This window comes from Meleagris gallopavo, chromosome 6, assembly GCF_000146605.3.
Source record: "Meleagris gallopavo isolate NT-WF06-2002-E0010 breed Aviagen turkey brand Nicholas breeding stock chromosome 6, Turkey_5.1, whole genome shotgun sequence".
NCBI classification, from domain to species: Eukaryota; Metazoa; Chordata; class Aves; order Galliformes; family Phasianidae; genus Meleagris; species Meleagris gallopavo.
The window spans coordinates 26,765,720-26,776,352 of record NC_015016.2 but is presented as its reverse complement, the minus strand read 5'-3'; the positions used below and the strand labels follow the sequence as shown (position 1 = coordinate 26,776,352).

At 37.1% G+C, this 10,633-nt stretch overlaps 1 protein-coding gene across 6 annotated transcripts in view; it reads left to right on the top strand.

Annotated features, from left to right (window-relative positions):
• DGKB (diacylglycerol kinase beta) overlaps nucleotides 1-10,633 on the top strand; it is a 331,647-nt gene continuing 321,014 nt past the window's right edge. For all 6 annotated transcript variants that reach the window (XM_010712729.3, XM_031553913.1, XM_010712725.3 and 3 more), the window contains exon 1: nucleotides 1-93. The gene's annotated coding sequence lies outside the window, so the exon portion shown is untranslated. The remainder of the gene's footprint in view (nucleotides 94-10,633) is intronic.

Sequence of the window (10,633 nt, the reverse complement as noted above, 5' to 3'; positions counted from 1 at the left end):
GCTGCCTGGATGGCCGGTTCCTGCGACTGCCCTGTGCGCCGGGCTTTCTCGCAGCCCAGGGACGTGCGCTTCCTTCTCCCGCATCGCACTGCAGTAAGTTCGCGAGGCGCTGGGCGGCCGAACTGCTCGCGATCGCAGAGCTGGGTGGCTGAATGGGAGGGAGGTTGAGTCTCTTCGGGGCTGTGCGTCGTGGAGGTGCTAGGCGCAAACTTGTAGCTAGGAGGGCTATATTGAATTTGTCACGGTTCGCAGCTTTGGCACCTAGTTAATGCCAGTTTGCCTCGTTGACCCGCACCGTTTAACTCGAGCGCTGTCGGCGTGGTGATGCTGCCCGGGCTCGCGCTGAGAGCTGAGGTTAGGCAGCCAGCCGCTCCGGCGTGCGGTGCGGTACGCCAGGGCGTGAAACAAAAGGTGCAACTGCAAACTTGCGCTGTGAAAACTCATCTGCAGAAACTTTGAGCATTTGATTCTACATGCAGCCTCTGAGGGTGTTTTCAAGGAGGAATTAGAATTAGAATTACCGTGCATATCGGCAAACTTTTGGGAGCCAAGTCGTATTTTTGTGTTGCGTGGTCCAGTGTTGTGATTTATCTTGCTGAAAAGAGTTTCATTTGTCGAGAGTGTCTGCAATCGCGTTTTTCATTGTGAGTGTGCTGTTTTTGAAATGGATGAAAGATTTTTTTCTCACAAGATTACAGTATTATAAGCTTTTTTCCCTAGGTAAACACGCGGATTGTAGTCTTCAGTTATTTCTCACCAAATTTGTAGAAAAGCAGTCAAGTAGAAAGAACTCGATTAATTTTCAGGAGCATTTCTGTCCGGTTGATGTAACTTTTCAAAGCAGATCTAGTAGGCTAATAAAATCCATATTAGAAAATAAGAATGAGGATGCAACAGGATGAGAAAAAGCAGTAATTATTACAGGAGAAATAGGTGTTTTAAAAATGCACTAAATGTATTTTTTTCCATTCTTGTTCTCTTGAAATGACCTGGTGTGGCGAAGTTATTAATTTTTTTTCTTTGTTCTTGAGTAATATAATGCTCCTGCATTTATTGAAACATCATCATACATCAGAAGTGCATAGCAAGAACCTGATAGACATTCCCAAATGACTGAGCTTGTGCTGTGCTTTATGGATAAAATGACAGGAAATAGGTTGTTTCTCCTCGAAGTAATATCCAGCATTTCCTGGTGCATGAAATGCTTATCTCATACTGAACTAAAGCGAGCATCAAGAAACACGAGCCACCAAAAAGCAAAGCTTTTCTCTTAGGGTTTATGTTATCTGTTGTTCTTTTTCTGAGGTGAAAAGACTGTTGTATACTGTGGTAGGAAATTCCCGAAAGAATTATTCAGCTGTCTAAAATGGGTGTGCAGTAAGATATTTAATGCTATGGATTTGAAATATTTGTGGCCCAAATCTGTTCTTCTGTTTTAGAGTCCTACAAACAACTACAGTTGATGCTTTTATTCAGGCTCAGAAAAACTATTCTGTCTTATGTTTGTTTATGAAGAAGAAACGTATATCAACTGTTGCTGACACACTGAAATAATCTTTCTTTAAACACCGTAGGGATCTCTGAATAAAACACTGAAATAATACTGTTAAATAGAAACACCTTAGTGAACAGATGCTCTGTTTTTGTGTGCAGTTTGAAAGTAACAAAGCTAATATGTTTTCAAGAGCACTAGACATCACTTTTTTTAATCTGTGAGGTTACCGTATCGTTTCTGTTCTGGTGCATGATGTAATTCAGGTGACTCTTTATGGGATGAGTCTAGGTACCTATTGCCAGTGCAATGAGATCACTAGCAGAGGAATGCAGAGAATGATAAGAGGGCTGTAGATCTGCTAAGAGCAGCATTTTGATGGAGCAGGATGTAAAAACAGCACAGTTGTGAGTACAGGTAGTTATAGGTCAAGGCTGGTCAAGGCTGGAGAACTTCAAAGTCAGTTGGCTGGATGGCTGGGCTGCCTTTTGCTTTATGCTTGTATGGCACTACTGAGCTCTTGTGAATGTCACATAGAATGAAACATACAGGGCTGAAGTTTCGCTTTATCATTAATTTAATAAATGTTAACTGTATGATATGTTATTTCATTTTCTTTAAATAGTTGTGACCTTTATTAGTTTACTGATAACTTAAATTCTTTGCACACAGTTCTAACAAGTCTTTTAAAGAGGCTCACAGGAAAGATGGGGAGAGACTTTATTCAGGAGTTTAGTGCCAGGGCAAGGGGAAATGGTCTTAGATTAGGTACAAGGAAGAAATTCCTTACTCAGTGGGTGGTGAGGTACTGGCACAGGCTGCTCAGAGAAGCTGTGGATGCCCCATCCCTGGAAGTTTTTAACAGGATGAGGCTTGGGCAGCCAGATCTGTTGGGTGGCAGCCCAGCTGATGGTGTGGGGGTTGGAACTAGCTCCTTAGGGTCCTTTCCAACCCAAACCATTCTATTATTCTAGAAAGCATCAATTATTTCAGATATTTCTTTGGGGAACGTTAACTTTGTTGTCAAGAACTCTACATGATTGCATCTGTATTCATAGTGCATCTTCTCTTCTTTTGTCATGGTAGGAATCTACCATGTTGTATAAAGAGTGTGACAAAACATTCTCATTTGTGTAGTAATGGTGAAGGAGTGACAACAATAGGAAAGGAGGGCAAAACAGAAAGAAAATACCTTTGTAGCTTAGTGTTCTGGAGTGAAAGAGTTTCAACTAGGCTTCACCTCTGGAAAGATGAAGGTACTTGAGAATGACATCTATGTTTATTTCAAAGTTATGGTGTAATATCTGGAAGACATCAACAGAGTGCAGCTGCTGAAGAGCGGGATACTGGCTTCCTGAAATCCATTAGATTTAGATTCTAGCTCGCTACCTTTTTTCACTATCAAGTAAACTTTGCGGCCTATTTCAGGCATTTCCAGTTGAGCTTCTTACTACTCACAAACAAAAAGTAAACCAATAAAATGTACCAGAACTTAGTTTGGATATTATTCACTTTTTATTTTATATTTATCCAGAATTTATTTGAAGTATTACTCTGTAGCAATGACAAAATTTCATAGCCATTTAATCAGGAGTAGGTGTTATAAAATATTAAAAAAATATCTGTGTGAGAATAATTCCTTGTAAGAGACTCGTTGACATTCAGTGGTAAGTTTCTTCAGGCATTTCTTCAAATCATCTTTGTCCGTTGCTTCCTGTGAGACTTAAAAAGTAATTAATAGCAGTAATAATAGACTTAGGACAGTTATTTATCCATTTAAGTGTATTTTTTTTTTTGTAACAATCTTTTAATAATTTATTATTTTACTATGATGGTATAACTGCATCAGTAGACAAGGAAAGAGCCATTGAAGTCATTTATCTAGATTTCAGTAAGGCCTTTTACACTGTTCCCTAAAACATCCTTCTCTCCAAATTGGAAAGATATGGATTTTGTGTATTCAGTAGATGAGTAACTAGTTGAAAGGTCATACCCAGAGAGTAGGGATCAATGGCTCAATGTCTGGATGTAAATCAGTGACTAGTGTTGTTCCTTAGTGGTCAGTACTGGGACTAGTGCTCTTTAATACTTTCCCACCAACAGTGGGATTGAGTGCATTCTCAGCAAGTTTGTAGATGACACTAAGTGATGTGGTGCAGATGACACACCTTAAGGATGGAATGCCATTCAAATGGACCTTTATAGGCTCCAGCAGTGGACTCAGGAGAACCTCATGAGGTTCAACAAAGACAAGCATGAGTTCTTGTACCTGGTTCATGGCAACTCCCACTGTCAAAACAAGTTGGGTGACAAAAGGGTAGAATACAGGCCTGCTGAAAAGCTTGGGGGCAAGTTGGACATGAGCCAGCAGTATTTCCTCATAGCCTAAAAAGCCAACCATATCCGTGGCTGCATGAAAAGAAGTGTCACCAGCAGGTCAAAGAAGGTGATCCCGCCCCTCTGCTCTGGTGAGGCCTCACCTGGAGTACTGCATCCAGATGTGCAGTCCTTAGTGCAGGAAAGACATAGACCTGTTGGGAGCATGTCCAGAGAAGGGCCACAAAAATGATCCAAGGGATGGAGAAGCTCATTTAAGAGAATAGACTGAGAGATCTGGGGCTGTTGTACCTGGAAAAGAGAGCTTCAGGGAGATCTGATAGTAGCTTTTCAGTATCTAAAGGGAAGCTGTAAGAGAGAAGGCAACACACTCTTCAGCAGGGCCTATTGTGACAGGACAAAGGGGAATGACTGTAGACTTTAAAAGGGGAGATTTATACTGGATATAAGAAAGAAGTTGTTTTTTTGGTTTGTTTTTGTTTGTTCAGAAAAAAAAAAGAGTGGTGAGGTACTGGAACAAATTGATCAGAGAGGTGGTAAATGCCCCGTTCCTGAAGCCATTCAAGGTCAGGCTGGATGGGGCTGTGATCAGTCTGATTTAGCTGTAGGTGTCATCATTGTTCACTGCAGGTGAGTTGGACTAGATGACTAATAATAATAATTTTTTTTTTTTGTTTGCTTGGGGCAACTCTATAGATCAAATGGCTAATTGATGTTGCTGCAGTGAAATGCTGTGCTTCACTTGAAAGGATGTTTATAGTTGCATTCAATATGTCTACGAGACTGAAAAAGTTACAGACTTTGGCGTTGAAATTGGTATCATGAGTTTGTCGACCTGAACTAGCTTTCATCACACTAATATTCTTCCTACAAATATAAATGACTTGACGCAGGTAGGCCAGTTTAGCAAGTAGATAAGAATTTCATTTATTTATTTTTTAAATCAGGATGATTTAGTGTTCCAAAACATCAAGTAAAATAACTTCATGCAATCTAGAACGTATTTTTCCTTTTTGTTTCTGAACAAAATAGATTTCTCTGAATAATTGCAGCAGTTCAGCCCTGAAGGGTATTGGCATGTTTAGTTTGCCACAAGTCTGAAAGCATAAAAAAATGTAAGTATTTTGAGGCAGTTCAATTACTTCTTGCCCAAGCCCTTAGTACCAGTTTGGAATGAAAATGCACAACTCTGTCACCATTGTGCTGCCCTAAACCAGTAAAAAAAAAAGAATATAAAATGAAAGAATGCAAACTTTGAAACACATAATGATTATATTTTTATTTTTAGATAATGTTTTTTATTTACCGTAATAAACTATAAGTAAAATGACATCTGGGTACTCTTTATTTTCTTTGACACTTCTATTTTCAGAATAGAACTTTTAATTGTGCTAGCAGAAATCTAGTTAATGTTAGCATCTTTTTTTTGTTTTGTTTTTGGTTTGATTCTCAGCTATGTTTTGATTTCTTGGCATAAAATTGTGCTTTTTTTTTTTTTCTTCAGTGTTGGGAAGTCTAATGCACAACAGTAGTAATAAGAAGATCATTCCCTAGTCCTTACAGAGGGAAGAAAAGAATCCCAGCAGATCAGTAATGCTGTTCTCACAAAAATTTGTTTTGTATATTATCAAACTGAGAGTCTTCTGCTGTGAAATAGTTCTTCCCTTCCCTTTGAGTGGTCTTATGGGAAATAATGAGGTATACCAGTGTAGTAGTGGCTTATTCAGGGAACTGAAGAACACACATAGATAATGGAAACTTGATTTTCTTTCTAATTTATTTTTCTAAATCTTGTTGCATAAAGAAAAAGCAGCTAGTCAAATTTGTTCTGTATGATCTAAGTATGTCTCCAGGTGGATATTTCTGATGTTTACTTTGGTTCAAATCTGAAAGAATAACAGATGATGTGAAATTAACAGGCTTTCCTCTCTGTTCTGAAAGTAAAAGAAGTGATGTCTTGTAAACCTGGTATGTAGGGCCCTCTTAAATGATAGGTTTTCTAACATCTGCAGAAATGGCTGTATTCAACATCCACATGAAAGGCAAGAGTGGGATAAGGCTGGACAGATGTTTTTACGCAGCGGAGAAAAAAAAAAAAGGGTGAAAAAGAATGAAGGTGATAACAAAAATAGTAGACTAAGTGTGTGTGTGTGTGTGTGTGTGTGTGTGTGTATGCATGTATGTACATGTAAACATATATACAAAAGTAAATATAATGGTTACTGGTCAAGTTTAGTCTTCAGGAAAGAACTTCGCCTAAAATTTGAAAGAATTTAAGCTAATGAATTCTCTGATAAAGTTTGAGGACTAGAAATTTAAGGTACAAAATAATTTTCAGATAACCAGGATGCTTCTCCCTTCTAGTCTTTGAATATTTTACTCAAGATTTTTAATTTGGTGATTTCTACATATTCTAAATAGAATAGTTGCGATTATTTTAATCATCATTAGAGTTGAGAGTTTTGTTCATGTTAAAAATGTAGATAAATGGAACTGATACGTCCTGTATTCGGTATCTAATTATCATCTGGTTACCTTTTCTTGCTCCTATTATTGTTGATGGAAAGAGAAAAACATCTGCTGAGTAAAATTCTCATTTTGTGATAAGCATCCAATATAGGTCAGTTGAAGTACGTTCTAGATGTATCCAGAACTTTAAAGAATGTCTAGGATGGCAATTTCACAATTTAAGATCTAATTTTAAGGCAACCAGCTTTGAGTGAGATAAATTGCACTCTTGGGTATTTTTTCAGCTTGGAAGAAAAACACAAGGAAGAGTTGAAATCTTAAGAATGTGTAAAATCATCCCTATGCCTTACTGAAAATAAACACAGTGTAAAATAGCCCTACAAAAGAGTTGCTTAGAATGGGCTATCTCCTATAAGTTAAATAACAAAGTACATCTTTTTTAAATATATGTAATTATACAAGTACTTCAGAGCACTTTCATTTTTTGCGGTTGTAAATTTGATGAAGGACTCCAGTGACTTCTGCTCAGGAGGGCATTGAGTCATTTTTACCTTTTTTGACTTTAGAAGTTCTTGTGAGAAGATCTGTATTTAAACAGTCTTACATCTGCTGTGTCAAAGAACTCTAAACACTTTGATCTTTTGTAGAACAGAAAGAGAAAACTTTGTACTGTTCCATGTTAGGTTTAGTGCTGTTGATATAGCCATTTTGTCATAAAAGTAGAATGACTGGAGGAATCCTGGGGAAAACTCCCAGCTTTGATGGACAAATGACAGGAGATACTTTGAAAAGAATATTCATTTACTTCCTTTGAAAGTTTAAAGTACCAAGTGTTTGTTTTGTTTTCCTTATAGAGGAAAATACCATATTCAGTTACAGTTTTATTTTTTTGCCTTTTTGAATTCAAAATAAAGACTCGCAGAAAAGCTTCAGTGCTCTATCTATTGTCTATAAATCATGTAGGCATCCAGAAACTATGGAAACAACTTGTGATATTACTTGTTCTAGAGATCAGGATGTTTTTTTCTACTCTATATTGCACAGTGTCACAGTGGTTTTTACTTGTCTCTGTTGATATTGAGAAAAATAATCATGATGGGTGATCCAGTACTAACTTTTAGTTGCATATCTCATGAGCAAGGGGAAATATAAATCCCTAGTAAGGATTTATGTGCATTCTTATTGAGATCTGATGACGTAAAGGCTAGGCTAGATCGTCTTGTCAATGACAGAAGAATTTATAGAGTCACATAGATACGCTCTACCAATAACAGTAACATTGCCAGTCCTGTTTTAGCGCAGTTCAATAAGTAGAAAACTGTGGAAGAAACTAGTAAGAATATATAAGCCATATAAACATAATGTATTTTCTGAATCCTCTTCAGGATTCAGTTTGGTTGATCAGTTCAAGATACTTTCCTGGTCGACTGGTCATTCAGTGTAGCTGTTTCATTTCAGGCCCTACGTTTACCAGCTCTCAAAATGTTCACTAACTAAAGGAAGATATAACTTTTTCCATATCCTGCCATGGTGGTTTGTTAAGACAGGAAATTCTGCATGGTTAGTCCAGGACCCTAGCACTAAAGGGTTAGAAACCGCAGAGGGAATAGAATAATGATTCTATCTAGAAACCCTGAAAACTTCTGTAATTCATCCTTAGTTCATCTACCATCTTCCTGTAAAATGAAATAATAATGTTAGCATAATCCATACCAGACTGCTGCAGAGCATGGATTTATAAAGATGGGAATTACAGAATGTATATACATTATTGTTTTGTTCACTTGTTCTAAAATCTGATCTAATCTTCTTTGTATCCTGACAAGGTGCAACTCCTTAGATTTGCTGTGAGGTCAAGGGCTGAATTGTCTCGTATTATTTATGTTCTTGGCAATCTTTCACTGGAGAGCATCACAAGTAGGCAAAGTTAGCCAATTCTTGTACTTAGTTCTTGAAAGCCGCAGCTTTCATTCACATTCAAATGCTTCATCTCTTCCCCTTAGAGGTTATTAATCTTTAATTTATTCGGGAAAAGTTTCAGCTCTCCTCCCCTTGTCTTGTTTACTGCTCTGATTCCTTGGAAATGCAAATATGTCTTTGGCAAAGCAAGTGCCATCTCTTTTAAACTATGAGTGAACTATTAACCCATGGAGGTATGAATTGCTGTTCCTCTCCAGGAGAACTCATATACATATCTCAATATGAAGATATTCTGTACTTGCTGAACCTTGTATTTTAATATTAACATGTGCACTGATAACTCTGCTCAGCAGTGACATGAGAATGAATTAGATGTGTGAAATCAAAAAATTAAAATTGGCGTTCAAACTGATGGAATTCCAGTTCTCTTTGAGGGATATACATTGACACTAAGGTACGGAAACACTTTAAATAGAACCTGTGCATCTATTTTCCTTATAGAACCTAAATGTCTTGAACATTAGAAACTACTACCACTTCTGTTCAGAGATTTCAGGAATTTTCAAGGACCAGTAAGGCCACTTAATTATTTATGCTATGCACAGAGTTCAAAATCAAACATCTGAAGCCTTAACAGTTGTTGTGAGGACTTTGAACCTATGAATGCTGGTGAAGAAAAGGTAATACTTCAGTCTTACCTCTTGTCTTTAATGATTTTTTTGATTGTATCTGCAGATTTACTACACTTTTCACTGAATATGTCTTTTTAGGATAACCTAATAGAGAGGAAAGGAAAGACTGATAGTTTATGTCAGTATACTCTTCGTGCCCTCTTAATACATTCCAGTGGCTGTCAGTAGAAGAAAGCAAAGTCTGCGAACAGCTTGTTAATCTTTTTGTAGAGAAGAATCATCTATATAATAGATGGATTCTTCTAAAGAGTTGACAATTCAGATTCCATTCTTTGTGCTGTTTCACTGGGATTCAGCGTATGACTACATGGACAATTAGAACTTTTAAAATAAAGTTTGCCGTCAGTTACTATCCAGCTATTTTTGAAAAAATAACTATATTGCTAGTAAAACCTGTTTGTGATCTGCAAAGTTTACTGTCACGTGTATGGCAAGTAAACAACTGCATTACAGATTGTAGTAAACACTGCTGCTTTTTTTTTTTTCCTTTTTTTTTTTCCCAGAGGCAATTCCATTACTGCTAACCAGTTTTGGGGAATTATGTTGTGCTCATTGTATGTAAATTTCATTGTGGCTTATTCATATCAAGACAAGGCACTGTTTTCCAGGTGAATGGGACATTCTTCATCCATCTTCTTAGAAGCATAATGATAGCATTACTGGATCAGACAGGCAGTCTGTCTGTCCTACTGTGCTGTCTTCTAAGAGTGATTATCATAGAAATAATGTAAAAATAGGCCAAGCACTTCCAGAATTTTCTCCCAGTCTCTGGTGCCAGTTGCTTCTTTTTTAAGCTGGAAGTTATCTGTTATACTCTTTTATTCCATATCAGCAGGTTGCTTTCTCTCTTTGTCCTTCTCTTTCTTCAGTTCTACTCTAATCGATTCAAAATGCTCAAAACTGTGTTATTGAAAATGTAAGTAAGTGTACCAGGGATCTATACAATGGAATAAATTGTTTTAATCTCTGTTCCTTTCTGAGTACATTTTTGTGCGCTGCTGAGGATGGATCTGGTATTTCTGATTTTAATTCCAAAATTTCATTTCTGTGTTATAACTCATCATTGATGAGCTTGACTGCTCATCACTTTAAGTGTACAGCTAGGGTTCTATTTTCCCCCCACGTACATTACTTTAAATTTATCTATGCTGAAGTGTATGAGACAGCTTCCACTTCCCACTGGAACAAACATCAGCAAGCAGCAGAAGGGAGAGTCAGGGTATTATGGGATTTAGTGCCTCTTTTATACTTAAATCCTGTTTCAACTCTCTATATCTTTTCCTGTATGTAGCCTTAAAAACATTATAGTACATGTTGCATATTTTGAAGTGATGTAAAAGATTTTCATTTACTTTGATGCAGCAGCTCTGTGATATTCATTGATATGACTATAATAGGAGCAAGAAGAAGAATGACTTCATCATTCATTGGAAATAAATGCCTTTTTTTTTTTTTGTGAGTCAAATCCATAGTGAATGTAAAATTAATTTTAAGGTCTCTTTAGAGAGACAATTGAAGCAACTCATCCTACCTGGGATCACATCAGTTCTGGATGAAGTCCAAACTTTAACAGAAGTTTTATTTTTATCTAGGTCATAGGCTCAACTGAAGAGGAGTTAGTAAATATATGTTACTCACCAAATGTGTGTCTTCGTAAATTTCTAAATAACTGACTGTAGTTTACAATATTGCTCAAAAAAAAAAAACCCACCTCCAAACAAAC